This window comes from Argentina anserina, unplaced genomic scaffold (assembly GCF_933775445.1).
Source record: "Argentina anserina unplaced genomic scaffold, drPotAnse1.1, whole genome shotgun sequence".
Classification (NCBI taxonomy): Eukaryota; Viridiplantae; Streptophyta; class Magnoliopsida; order Rosales; family Rosaceae; genus Argentina; species Argentina anserina.
Window position 1 is genome coordinate 293,925 of NW_026089478.1, and position 14,648 is coordinate 308,572.

Genomic DNA, 14,648 nt, shown 5'->3' on the forward strand with positions numbered 1-14,648 from the left:
TATCTTTATGTAATGCTTTCTGATGCGAGTTTCTATTGAATTTGAGAGTTTTGCAAGTGTGGCAGTGTGTTACTTTCAAATTGAGTATGTTTACATCGTTTGCGTATCTTTACTATTCCAATTGTGTATCTTTTCAATTCCCGTTTGAGTATCTTTCTGAACGGCTTTCTGATGCGAGTTTCTATTGAATTTGAGAGTTTTGCAAGTGTGGGAGTGTGTTTCTTTCAAACTGAGTTTCTTTACATCGTTTGCGTATCTTTACTATTCCAATTGTGTATCTTTTCAATTCTCGTTTGAGTATCTTTCTGTAAGGCTTTCTGATGCGAGTTTCTATTGAATTTGAGAGTTTTGCAAGTGTGGGAGTGTGTTTCTTTCAAACTGAGTATGTTTACATCGTTTGCGTATCTTTACTATTCCAATTGTGTATCTTTTCAATTCTCGTTTGAGTATCTTTCTGAACGGCTTTCTGATGCTAGTTTCTATTGAATTTGAGAGTTTTGCAAGTGTGGGAGTGTGTTTCTTTCAAACTGAGTATCTTTACATCGTTTGCGTATCTTTACTATTCCAATTGTGTATCTTTTCAATTCTCGTTTGAGTATCTTTCTGAACGGCTTTCTGATGCGAGTTTCTATTGAATTTGAGAGTTTTGCAAGTGTGGGAGTGTGTTTCTTTCAAACTGAGTATCTTTACTTCGTTTGCGTATCTTTACTATTCCAATTGTGTATCTTTTCAATTCTCGTTTGAGTATCTTTATGTAAGGCTTTCTGATGCGAGTTTCTATTGAATTTGAGAGTTTTGCAAGTGTGGCAGTGTGTTACTTTCAAATTGAGTATGTTTACATCGTTTGCGTATCTTTACTATTCCAATTGTGTATCTTTTCAATTCTCGTTTGAGTATCTTTCTGTAAGGCTTTCTGATGCGAGTTTCTATTGAATTTGAGAGTTTTGCAAGTGTGGGAGTGTGTTTCTTTCAAACTGAGTATGTTTACATCGTTTTTGTATCTTTACTATTCCAATTGTGTATCTTTTCAATTCTCGTTTGAGTATCTTTCTGAACGGCTTTCTGATGCTAGTTTCTATTGAATTTGAGAGTTTTGCAAGTGTGGGAGTGTGTTTCTTTCAAACTGAGTTTCTTTACATCGTTTGCGTATCTTTACTATTCCAATTGTGTATCTTTTCAATTCTCGTTTGAGTATCTTTCTGTAAGGCTTTCTGATGCGAGTTTCTATTGAATATTAGAGTTTTGCAAGTGTGGCAGTGTGTTTCTTTCAAACTGAGTATCTTTACATCGTTTGCGTATCTTTACTATTCCAATTGTGTATCTTTTCAATTCTCGTTTGAGTATCTTTCTGAACGGCTTTCTGATGCTAGTTTCTATTGAATTTGAGAGTTTTGCAAGTGTGGGAGTGTGTTTCTTTCAAACTGAGTATCTTTACATCGTTTGCGTATCTTTACTATTCCAATTGTGTATCTTTTCAATTCTCGTTTGAGTATCTTTCTGAACGGCTTTCTGATGCGAGTTTCTATTGAATTTGAGAGTTTTGCAAGTGTGGGAGTGTGTTTTTTTCAAACTGAGTATCTTTACTTCGTTTGCGTATCTTTACTATTCCAATTGTGTATCTTTTCAATTCTCGTTTGAGTATCTTTATGTAAGGCTTTCTGATGCGAGTTTCTATTGAATTTGAGAGTTTTGCAAGTGTGGCAGTGTGTTTCTTTCAAACTGAGTATCTTTACATCGTTTGCGTATCTTTACTATTCCAATTGTGTATCTTTTCAATTCTCGTTTGAGTATCTTTCTGAACGGCTTTCTGATGCTAGTTTCTATTGAATTTGAGAGTTTTGCAAGTGTGGGAGTGTGTTTCTTTCAAACTGAGTATCTTTACATCGTTTGCGTATCTTTACTATTCCAATTGTGTATCTTTTCAATTCTCGTTTGAGTATCTTTCTGAACGGCTTTCTGATGCGAGTTTCTATTGAATTTGAGAGTTTTGCAAGTGTGGGAGTGTGTTTTTTTTCAAACTGAGTATCTTTACTTCGTTTGCGTATCTTTACTATTCCAATTGTGTATCTTTTCAATTCTCGTTTGAGTATCTTTATGTAAGGCTTTCTGATGCGAGTTTCTATTGAATTTGAGAGTTTTGCAAGTGTGGCAGTGTGTTACTTTCAAATTGAGTATGTTTACATCGTTTGCGTATCTTTACTATTCCAATTGTGTATCTTTTCAATTCTCGTTTGAGTATCTTTCTGTAAGGCTTTCTGATGCGAGTTTCTATTGAATTTGAGAGTTTTGCAAGTGTGGGAGTGTGTTTCTTTCAAACTGAGTATGTTTACATCGTTTTCGTATCTTTACTATTCCAATTCTGTATCTTTTCAATTCTCGTTTGAGTATCTTTCTGAACGGCTTTCTGATGCTAGTTTCTATTGAATTTGAGAGTTTTGCAAGTGTGGGAGTGTATTTCTTTCAAACTGAGTTTCTTTACATCGTTTGCGTATCTTTACTATTCCAATTGTGTATCTTTTCAATTCTCGTTTGAGTATCTTTCTGAACGGCTTTCTGATTCGAGTTTCTATTGAATTTGAGAGTTTTGCAAGTGTGGGAGTGTGTTTCTTTCAAACTGAGTATCTTTACATCGTTTGCGTATCTTTACTATTAAAATTGTGTATCTTTTCAATTCTCGTTTGAGTATCTTTCTGAACGGCTTTCTGATGCGAGTTTCTATTGAATTTGAGAGTTTTACAAGTGTGGGAGTGTGTTTCATTCAAACTGAGTATCTTTACATCGCTTGCGTATCTTTACTATTCCAATTGTGTATCTTTTCAATTCTCGTTTGAGTATCTTTCTGTAAGGCTATCTGATGCGAGTTTCTATTGAATTTGAGAGTTTTGCAAGTGTGGGAGTGTGTTTCTTTCAAACTGAGTATGTTTACATCGTTTTCGTATCTTTACTATTCCAATTCTGTATCTTTTCAATTCTCGTTTGAGTATCTTTCTGAACGGCTTTCTGATGCTAGTTTCTATTGAATTTGAGAGTTTTGCAAGTGTGGGAGTGTATTTCTTTCAAACTGAGTTTCTTTACATCGTTTGCGTATCTTTACTATTCCAATTGTGTATCTTTTCAATTCTCGTTTGAGTATCTTTCTGAACGGCTTTCTGATTCGAGTTTCTATTGAATTTGAGAGTTTTGCAAGTGTGGGAGTGTGTTTCTTTCAAACTGAGTATCTTTACATCGTTTGCGTATCTTTACTATTCCAATTGTGTATCTTTTCAATTCTCGTTTGAGTATCTTTCTGAACGGCTTTCTGATGCGAGTTTCTATTGAATTTGAGAGTTTTGCAAGTGTGGGAGTGTGTTTTTTTTCAAACTGAGTATCTTTACATCGTTTGCGTATCTTTAATATTCCAATTGTGTATCTTTTCAATTCTCGTTTGAGTATCTTTATGTAAGGCTTTCTGATGCGAGTTTCTATTGAATTTGAGAGTTTTGCAAGTGTGGCAGTGTGTTTCTTTCAAACTGAGTATCTTTACATCGTTTACGTATCTTTACTATTCCAATTGTGTATCTTTTCAATTCTCGTTTGAGTATCTTTCTGAACGGCTTTCTGATGCTAGTTTCTATTGAATTTGAGAGTTTTGCAAGTGTGGGAGTGTGTTTCTTTCAAACTGAGTATCTTTACATCGTTTGCGTATCTTTACTATTCCAATTGTGTATCTTTTCAATTCTCGTTTGAGTATCTTTCTGAACGGCTTTCTGATGCGAGTTTCTATTGAATTTGAGAGTTTTGCATGTGTGGGAGTGTGTTTTTTTTCAAACTGAGTATCTTTACATCGTTTGCGTATCTTTACTATTCCAATTGTGTATCTTTTCAATTCTCGTTTGAGTATCTTTATGTAAGGCTTTCTGATGCGAGTTTCTATTGAATTTGAGAGTTTTGCAAGTGTGGCAGTGTGTTTCTTTCAAACTGAGTATCTTTACATCGTTTGCGTATCTTTACTATTCCAATTGTGTATCTTTTCAATTCTCGTTTGAGTATCTTTCTGTAAGGCTTTCTGATGCGAGTTTCTATTGAATTTGAGAGTTTTGCAAGTGTGGGAGTGTGTTTCTTTCAAACTGAGTATCTTTACATCGTTTGCGTATCTTTACTATTCCAATTGTGTATCTTTTCAATTCTCGTTTGAGTATCTTTCTGAACGGCTTTCTGATGCGAGTTTCTATTGAATTTGAGAGTTTTGCAAGTGTGGGAGTGTGTTTTTTTCAAACTGAGTATCTTTACTTCGTTTGCGTATCTTTACTATTCCAATTGTGTATCTTTTCAATTCTCGTTTGAGTATCTTTATGTAAGGCTTTCTGATGCGAGTTTCTATTGAATTTGAGAGTTTTGCAAGTGTGGCAGTGTGTTACTTTCAAATTGAGTATGTTTACATCGTTTGCGTATCTTTACTATTCCAATTGTGTATCTTTTCAATTCTCGTTTGAGTATCTTTATGTAAGGCTTTCTGATGCGAGTTTCTATTGAATTTGAGAGTTTTGCAAGTGTGGCAGTGTGTTACTTTCAAATTGAGTATGTTTACATCGTTTGCGTATCTTTACTATTCCAATTGTGTATCTTTTCAATTCTCGTTTGAGTATCTTTCTGTAAGGCTTTCTGATGCGAGTTTCCTATTGAATTTGAGAGTTTTGCAAGTGTGGCAGTGTGTTACTTTCAAATTGAGTATGTTTACATCGTTTGCGTATCTTTACTATTCCAATTGTGTATCTTTTCAATTCTCGTTTGAGTATCTTTATGTAAGGCTTTCTGATGCGAGTTTCTATTGAATTTGAGAGTTTTGCAAGTGTGGCAGTGTGTTACTTTCAAATTGAGTATGTTTACATCGTTTGCGTATCTTTACTATTCCAATTGTGTATCTTTTCAATTCTCGTTTGAGTATCTTTCTGTAAGGCTTTCTGATGCGAGTTTCTATTGAATTTGAGAGTTTTGCAAGTGTGGGAGTGTGTTTCTTTCAAACTGAGTATGTTTACATCGTTTGCGTATCTTTACTATTCCAATTGTGTATCTTTTCAATTCTCGTTTGAGTATCTTTCTGAACGGCTTTCTGATGCGAGTTTCTATTGAATTTGAGAGTTTTGCAAGTGTGGGAGTGTGTTTCTTTCAAACTGAGTATCTTCACATCGTTTGCGTATCTTTACTATTAAAATTGTGTATCTTTTCAATTCTCGTTTGAGTATCTTTCTGAACGGCTTTCTGATGCGAGTTTCTATTGAATTTGAGAGTTTTACAAGTGTGGGAGTGTGTTTCATTCAAACTGAGTATCTTTACATCGCTTGCGTATCTTTACTATTAAAATTGTGTATCTTTTCAATTCTCGTTTGAGTATCTTTCTGTAAGGCTATCTGATGCGAGTTTCTATTGAATTTGAGAGTTTTGCAAGTGTGGGAGTGTGTTTCTTTCAAACTGAGTATGTTTACATCGTTTTCGTATCTTTACTATTCCAATTCTGTATCTTTTCAATTCTCGTTTGAGTATCTTTCTGAACGGCTTTCTGATGCTAGTTTCTATTGAATTTGAGAGTTTTGCAAGTGTGGGAGTGTATTTCTCAAACCAAACTGAGTTTCTTTACATCGTTTGCGTATCTTTACTATTCCAATTGTGTATCTTTTCAATTCTCGTTTGAGTATCTTTCTGAACGGCTTTCTGATTCGAGTTTCTATTGAATTTGAGAGTTTTGCAAGTGTGGGAGTGTGTTTCTTTCAACTGAGTATCTTTACATCGTTTGCGTATCTTTACTATTAAAATTGTGTATCTTTTCAATTCTCGTTTGAGTATCTTTCTGAACGGCTTTCTGATGCGAGTTTCTATTGAATTTGAGAGTTTTACAAGTGTGGGAGTGTGTTTCATTCAAACTGAGTATCTTTACATCGCTTGCGTATCTTTACTATTCCAATTGTGTATCTTTTCAATTCTCGTTTGAGTATCTTTCTGTAAGGCTATCTGATGCGAGTTTCTATTGAATTTGAGAGTTTTGCAAGTGTGGGAGTGTGTTTCTTTCAAACTGAGTATCTTTACATCGTTTGCGTATCTTTACTATTCCAATTGTGTATCTTTTCAATTCTCGTTTGAGTATCTTTATGTAAGGCTTTCTGATGCGAGTTTCTATTGAATTTGAGAGTTTTGCAAGTGTGGGAGTGTGTTTCTTTCAAACTGAGTATCTTTACTTCGTTTGCGTATCTTTACTATTCCAATTGTGTATCTTTTCAATTCTCGTTTGAGTATCTTTATGTAAGGCTTTCTGATGCGAGTTTCTATTGAATTTGAGAGTTTTGCAAGTGTGGCAGTGTGTTACTTTCAAATTGAGTATGTTTACATCGTTTGCGTATCTTTACTATTCCAATTGTGTATCTTTTCAATTCTCGTTTGAGTATCTTTCTGTAAGGCTTTCTGATGCGAGTTTCTATTGAATTTGAGAGTTTTGCAAGTGTGGGAGTGTGTTTCTTTCAAACTGAGTATGTTTACATCGTTTTCGTATCTTTACTATTCCAATTGTGTATCTTTTCAATTCTCGTTTGAGTATCTTTCTGAACGGCTTTCTGATGCTAGTTTCTATTGAATTTGAGAGTTTTGCAAGTGTGGGAGTGTGTTTCTTTCAAACTGAGTATCTTTACATCGTTTGCGTATCTTTACTATTCCAATTGTGTATCTTTTCAATTCTCGTTTGAGTATCTTTCTGAACGGCTTTCTGATGCGAGTTTCTATTGAATTTGAGAGTTTTGCAAGTGTGGGAGTGTGTTTCTTTCAAACTGAGTATCTTTACTTCGTTTGCGTATCTTTACTATTCCAATTGTGTATCTTTTCAATTCTCGTTTGAGTATCTTTATGTAAGGCTTTCTGATGCGAGTTTCTATTGAATTTGAGAGTTTTGCAAGTGTGGCAGTGTGTTACTTTCAAATTGAGTATGTTTACATCGTTTGCGTATCTTTACTATTCCAATTGTGTATCTTTTCAATTCTCGTTTGAGTATCTTTCTGTAAGGCTTTCTGATGCGAGTTTCTATTGAATTTGAGAGTTTTGCAAGTGTGGGAGTGTGTTTCTTTCAAACTGAGTATGTTTACATCGTTTTTGTATCTTTACTATTCCAATTGTGTATCTTTTCAATTCTCGTTTGAGTATCTTTCTGAACGGCTTTCTGATGCTAGTTTCTATTGAATTTGAGAGTTTTGCAAGTGTGGGAGTGTGTTTCTTTCAAACTGAGTTTCTTTACATCGTTTGCGTATCTTTACTATTCCAATTGTGTATCTTTTCAATTCTCGTTTGAGTATCTTTCTGAACGGCTTTCTGATTCGAGTTTCTATTGAATTTGAGAGTTTTGCAAGTGTGGGAGTGTGTTTCTTTCAAACTGAGTATCTTTACATCGTTTGCGTATCTTTACTATTAAAATTGTGTATCTTTTCAATTCTCGTTTGAGTATCTTTCTGAACGGCTTTCTGATGCTAGTTTCTATTGAATTTGAGAGTTTTGCAAGTGTGGGAGTGTGTTTCTTTCAAACTGAGTATCTTTACATCGTTTGCGTATCTTTACTATTCCAATTGTGTATCTTTTCAATTCTCGTTTGAGTATCTTTCTGAATGGCTTTCTGATGCGAGTTTCTATTGAATTTGAGAGTTTTGCAAGTGTGGGAGTGTGTTTCTTTCAAACTGAGTATGTTTACATCGTTTGCGTATCTTTACTATTCCAATTGTGTATCTTTTCAATTCTCGTTTGAGTATCTTTATGTAAGGCTTTCTGATGCGAGTTTCTATTGAATTTGAGAGTTTTGCAAGTGTGGCAGTGTGTTACTTTCAAATTGAGTATGTTTACATCGTTTGCGTATCTTTACTATTCCAATTGTGTATCTTTTCAATTCTCGTTTGAGTATCTTTCTGTAAGGCTTTCTGATGCGAGTTTCTATTGAATTTGAGAGTTTTGCAAGTGTGGGAGTGTGTTTCTTTCAAACTGAGTATGTTTACATCGTTTGTGTATCTTTACTATTCCAATTGTGTATCTTTTCAATTCTCGTTTGAGTATCTTTCTGAACGGCTTTCTGATGCTAGTTTCTATTGAATTTGAGAGTTTTGCAAGTGTGGGAGTGTGTTTCTTTCAAACTGAGTTTCTTTACATCGTTTGCGTATCTTTACTATTCCAATTGTGTATCTTTTCAATTCTCGTTTGAGTATCTTTCTGAACGGCTTTCTGATTCGAGTTTCTATTAAATTTGAGAGTTTTGCAAGTGTGGGAGTGTGTTTCTTTCAAACTGAGTATCTTTACATCGTTTGCGTATCTTTACTATTAAAATTGTGTATCTTTTCAATTCTCGTTTGAGTATCTTTCTGAACGGCTTTCTGATGCGAGTTTCTATTGAATTTGAGAGTTTTACAAGTGTGGGAGTGTGTTACTTTCAAACTGAGTATCTTTACATCGCTTGCGTATCTTTACTATTCCAATTGTGTATCTTTTCAATTCTCGTTTGAGTATCTTTCTGTAAGGCTATCTGATGCGAGTTTCTATTGAATTTGAGAGTTTTGCAAGTGTGGGAGTGTGTTTCTTTCAAACTGAGTATCTTTACATCGTTTGCGTATCTTTACTATTCCAATTGTGTATCTTTTCAATTCTCGTTTGAGTATCTTTATGTAAGGCTTTCTGATGCGAGTTTCTATTGAATTTGAGAGTTTTGCAAGTGTGGGAGTGTGTTTCTTTCAAACTGAGTATCTTTACATCGTTTGCGTATCTTTACTATTCCAATTGTGTATCTTTTCAATTCTCGTTTGAGTATCTTTATGTAAGGCTTTCTGATGCGAGTTTCTATTGAATTTGAGAGTTTTGCAAGTGTGGCAGTGTGTTACTTTCAAATTGAGTATGTTTACATCGTTTGCATATCTTTACTATTCCAATTGTGTATCTTTTCAATTCCCGTTTGAGTATCTTTCTGTAAGGCTTTCTGATGCGAGTTTCTATTGAATTTGAGAGTTTTGCAAGTGTGGGAGTGTGTTTCTTTCAAACAGAGTATCTTTACATCGTTTCGTATATTTACTATTCTAATTGTGTATCTTTTCAATTGTCGTTTGAGTATCTTTATGTAAGGCTTTCTGATACGAGTTTCTATTGAATTTGAGAGTTTTGCAGGTGTGGGAGTGTGTTTCTTTTAAACTGAGTATCTTTACATCGTTTACGTATCTTTAGTATTCCAATTGTGTATCTTTTCAGTTCTCGTTTGAGTATCTTTCTGAACGGCTTTCTGATGCGAGTTTCTATTGAATTTGAGAGTTTTGCAAGTGTGGGAGTGTGTTTCTTTCAAACTGAGTATCTTTACATCATTTGCGTATATTTACTATTCCACTTGTGAATCTTTTCAATTCTCGTTTGAGTATCTTTATGTAAGGCTTTCTGATGCGAGTTTCTAATGAATTTGAGAGTTTTGCAAGTGTGGAAGTGTGTTTCTTTCAAACTGAGTATCTTTACATCGTTTGCGTATCTTTACTATTCCAATTGTGTATCTTTTCAATTCTCGTTTGAGTATCTTTCTGAACAGCTTTCTGATGCGAGTTTTTATTGAATTTGAGAGTTTTGCAAGTGTGGGAGTGTGTTTCTTTCAAACTGAGTTTCTTTACATCGTTTGCGTATCTTTACTATTCCAATTGTGTATCTTTTCAATTCTCGTTGGAGTATCTTTCTGAACGGCTTTCTGATGCTAGTTTCTATTGAATTTGAGAGTTTTGCAAGTGTGGGAGTGTGTTTCTTTCAAACTGAGTATCTTTACATCGTTTGCGTATCTTTACTATTCCAATTGTGTATCTTTTCAATTCTCGTTTGAGTATCTTTCTGAACGGCTTTCTGATGCGAGTTTCTATTGAATTTGAGAGTTTTGCAAGTGTGGGAGTGTGTTTCTTTCAAACTGAGTATCTTTACTTCGTTTGCGTATCTTTACTATTCCAATTGTGTATCTTTTCAATTCTCGTTTGAGTATCTTTATGTAAGGCTTTCTGATGCGAGTTTCTATTGAATTTGAGAGTTTTGCAAGTGTGGCAGTGTGTTACTTTCAAATTGAGTATGTTTACATCGTTTGCGTATCTTTACTATTCCAATTGTGTATCTTTTCAATTCTCGTTTGAGTATCTTTCTGTAAGGCTTTCTGATGCGAGTTTCTATTGAATTTGAGAGTTTTGCAAGTGTGGGAGTGTGTTTCTTTCAAACTGAGTATGTTTACATCGTTTTTGTATCTTTACTATTCCAATTGTGTATCTTTTCAATTCTCGTTTGAGTATCTTTCTGAACGGCTTTCTGATGCTAGTTTCTATTGAATTTGAGAGTTTTGCAAGTGTGGGAGTGTGTTTCTTTCAAACTGAGTTTCTTTACATCGTTTGCGTATCTTTACTATTCCAATTGTGTATCTTTTCAATTCTCGTTTGAGTATCTTTCTGAACGGCTTTCTGATTCGAGTTTCTATTGAATTTGAGAGTTTTGCAAGTGTGGGAGTGTGTTTCTTTCAAACTGAGTATCTTTACATCGTTTGCGTATCTTTACTATTAAAATTGTGTATCTTTTCAATTCTCGTTTGAGTATCTTTCTGAACGGCTTTCTGATGCTAGTTTCTATTGAATTTGAGAGTTTTGCAAGTGTGGGAGTGTGTTTCTTTCAAACTGAGTATCTTTACATCGTTTGCGTATCTTTACTATTCCAATTGTGTATCTTTTCAATTCTCGTTTGAGTATCTTTCTGAATGGCTTTCTGATGCGAGTTTCTATTGAATTTGAGAGTTTTGCAAGTGTGGGAGTGTGTTTCTTTCAAACTGAGTATCTTTACTTCGTTTGCGTATCTTTACTATTCCAATTGTGTATCTTTTCAATTCTCGTTTGAGTATCTTTATGTAAGGCTTTCTGATGCGAGTTTCTATTGAATTTGAGAGTTTTGCAAGTGTGGCAGTGTGTTACTTTCAAATTGAGTATGTTTACATCGTTTGCGTATCTTTACTATTCCAATTGTGTATCTTTTCAATTCTCGTTTGAGTATCTTTCTGTAAGGCTTTCTGATGCGAGTTTCTATTGAATTTGAGAGTTTTGCAAGTGTGGGAGTGTGTTTCTTTCAAACTGAGTATGTTTACATCGTTTTTGTATCTTTACTATTCCAATTGTGTATCTTTTCAATTCTCGTTTGAGTATCTTTCTGAACGGCTTTCTGATGCTAGTTTCTATTGAATTTGAGAGTTTTGCAAGTGTGGGAGTGTGTTTCTTTCAAACTGAGTTTCTTTACATCGTTTGCGTATCTTTACTATTCCAATTGTGTATCTTTTCAATTCTCGTTTGAGTATCTTTCTGAACGGCTTTCTGATTCGAGTTTCTATTAAATTTGAGAGTTTTGCAAGTGTGGGAGTGTGTTTCTTTCAAACTGAGTATCTTTACATCGTTTGCGTATCTTTACTATTAAAATTGTGTATCTTTTCAATTCTCGTTTGAGTATCTTTCTGAACGGCTTTCTGATGCGAGTTTCTATTGAATTTGAGAGTTTTACAAGTGTGGGAGTGTGTTACTTTCAAACTGAGTATCTTTACATCGCTTGCGTATCTTTACTATTCCAATTGTGTATCTTTTCAATTCTCGTTTGAGTATCTTTCTGTAAGGCTATCTGATGCGAGTTTCTATTGAATTTGAGAGTTTTGCAAGTGTGGGAGTGTGTTTCTTTCAAACTGAGTATCTTTACATCGTTTGCGTATCTTTACTATTCCAATTGTGTATCTTTTCAATTCTCGTTTGAGTATCTTTATGTAAGGCTTTCTGATGCGAGTTTCTATTGAATTTGAGAGTTTTGCAAGTGTTGGAGTGTGTTTCTTTCAAACTGAGTATCTTTACTTCGTTTGCGTATCTTTACTATTCCAATTGTGTATCTTTTCAATTCTCGTTTGAGTATCTTTATGTAAGGCTTTCTGATGCGAGTTTCTATTGAATTTGAGAGTTTTGCAAGTGTGGCAGTGTGTTACTTTCAAATTGAGTATGTTTACATCGTTTGCATATCTTTACTATTCCAATTGTGTATCTTTTCAATTCCCGTTTGAGTATCTTTCTGTAAGGCTTTCTGATGCGAGTTTCTATTGAATTTGAGAGTTTTGCAAGTGTGGGAGTGTGTTTCTTTCAAACAGAGTATCTTTACATCGTTTCGTATATTTACTATTCTAATTGTGTATCTTTTCAATTGTCGTTTGAGTATCTTTATGTAAGGCTTTCTGATACGAGTTTCTATTGAATTTGAGAGTTTTGCAGGTGTGGGAGTGTGTTTCTTTTAAACTGAGTATCTTTACATCGTTTACGTATCTTTAGTATTCCAATTGTGTATCTTTTCAGTTCTCGTTTGAGTATCTTTCTGAACGGCTTTCTGATGCGAGTTTCTATTGAATTTGAGAGTTTTGCAAGTGTGGGAGTGTGTTTCTTTCAAACTGAGTATCTTTACATCATTTGCGTATATTTACTATTCCACTTGTGAATCTTTTCAATTCTCGTTTGAGTATCTTTATGTAAGGCTTTCTGATGCGAGTTTCTAATGAATTTGAGAGTTTTGCAAGTGTGGAAGTGTGTTTCTTTCAAACTGAGTATCTTTACATCGTTTGCGTATCTTTACTATTCCAATTGTGTATCTTTTCAATTCTCGTTTGAGTATCTTTCTGAACAGCTTTCTGATGCGAGTTTTTATTGAATTTGAGAGTTTTGCAAGTGTGGGAGTGTGTTTCTTTCAAACTGAGTTTCTTTACATCGTTTGCGTATCTTTACTATTCCAATTGTGTATCTTTTCAATTCTCGTTGGAGTATCTTTCCGTAAGGCTTTCTGATGCGAGTTTCTATTGAATTTGAGAGTTTTGCAAGTGTGGGAGTGTGTTTCTTTCAAACTGAGTATGTTTACATCGTTTGCGTATCTTTACTATTCCAATTGTGTATCTTTTCAATTCTCGTTTGAGTATCTTTATGTAAGGCTTTCTGATGCGAGTTTCTATTGAATTTGAGAGTTTTGCAAGTGTGGGAGTGTGTTTCTTTCAAACTGAGTATCTTTACTTCGTTTGCGTATCTTTACTATTCCAATTGTGTATCTTTTCAATTCTCGTTTGAGTATCTTTATGTAAGGCTTTCTGATGCGAGTTTCTATTGAATTTGAGAGTTTTGCAAGTGTGGCAGTGTGTTACTTTCAAATTGAGTATGTTTACATCGTTTGCGTATCTTTACTATTCCAATTGTGTATCTTTTCAATTCTCGTTTGAGTATCTTTCTGTAAGGCTTTCTGATGCGAGTTTCTATTGAATTTGAGAGTTTTGCAAGTGTGGGAGTGTGTTTCTTTCAAACTGAGTATGTTTACATCGTTTTTGTATCTTTACTATTCCAATTGTGTATCTTTTCAATTCTCGTTTGAGTATCTTTCTGAACGGCTTTCTGATGCTAGTTTCTATTGAATTTGAGAGTTTTGCAAGTGTGGGAGTGTGTTTCTTTCAAACTGAGTTTCTTTACATCGTTTGCGTATCTTTACTATTCCAATTGTGTATCTTTTCAATTCTCGTTTGAGTATCTTTCTGAACGGCTTTCTGATTCGAGTTTCTATTAAATTTGAGAGTTTTGCAAGTGTGGGAGTGTGTTTCTTTCAAACTGAGTATCTTTACATCGTTTGCGTATCTTTACTATTAAAATTGTGTATCTTTTCAATTCTCGTTTGAGTATCTTTCTGAACGGCTTTCTGATGCGAGTTTCTATTGAATTTGAGAGTTTTACAAGTGTGGGAGTGTGTTACTTTCAAACTGAGTATCTTTACATCGCTTGCGTATCTTTACTATTCCAATTGTGTATCTTTTCAATTCTCGTTTGAGTATCTTTCTGTAAGGCTATCTGATGCGAGTTTCTATTGAATTTGAGAGTTTTGCAAGTGTGGGAGTGTGTTTCTTTCAAACTGAGTATCTTTACATCGTTTGCGTATCTTTACTATTCCAATTGTGTATCTTTTCAATTCTCGTTTGAGTATCTTTATGTAAGGCTTTCTGATGCGAGTTTCTATTGAATTTGAGAGTTTTGCAAGTGTGGGAGTGTGTTTCTTTCAAACTGAGTATCTTTACTTCGTTTGCGTATCTTTACTATTCCAATTGTGTATCTTTTCAATTCTCGTTTGAGTATCTTTATGTAAGGCTTTCTGATGCGAGTTTCTATTGAATTTGAGAGTTTTGCAAGTGTGGCAGTGTGTTACTTTCAAATTGAGTATGTTTACATCGTTTGCATATCTTTACTATTCCAATTGTGTATCTTTTCAATTCCCGTTTGAGTATCTTTCTGTAAGGCTTTCTGATGCGAGTTTCTATTGAATTTGAGAGTTTTGCAAGTGTGGGAGTGTGTTTCTTTCAAACAGAGTATCTTTACATCGTTTCGTATATTTACTATTCTAATTGTGTATCTTTTCAATTGTCGTTTGAGTATCTTTATGTAAGGCTTTCTGATACGAGTTTCTATTGAATTTGAGAGTTTTGCAGGTGTGGGAGTGTGTTTCTTTTAAACTGAGTATCTTAACATCGTTTGCGTATCTTTAGTATTCCAATTGTGTATCTTTTCAGTTCTCGTTTGAGTATCTTTCTGAACGGCTTTCTGATGCGAGTTTCTATTGAATTT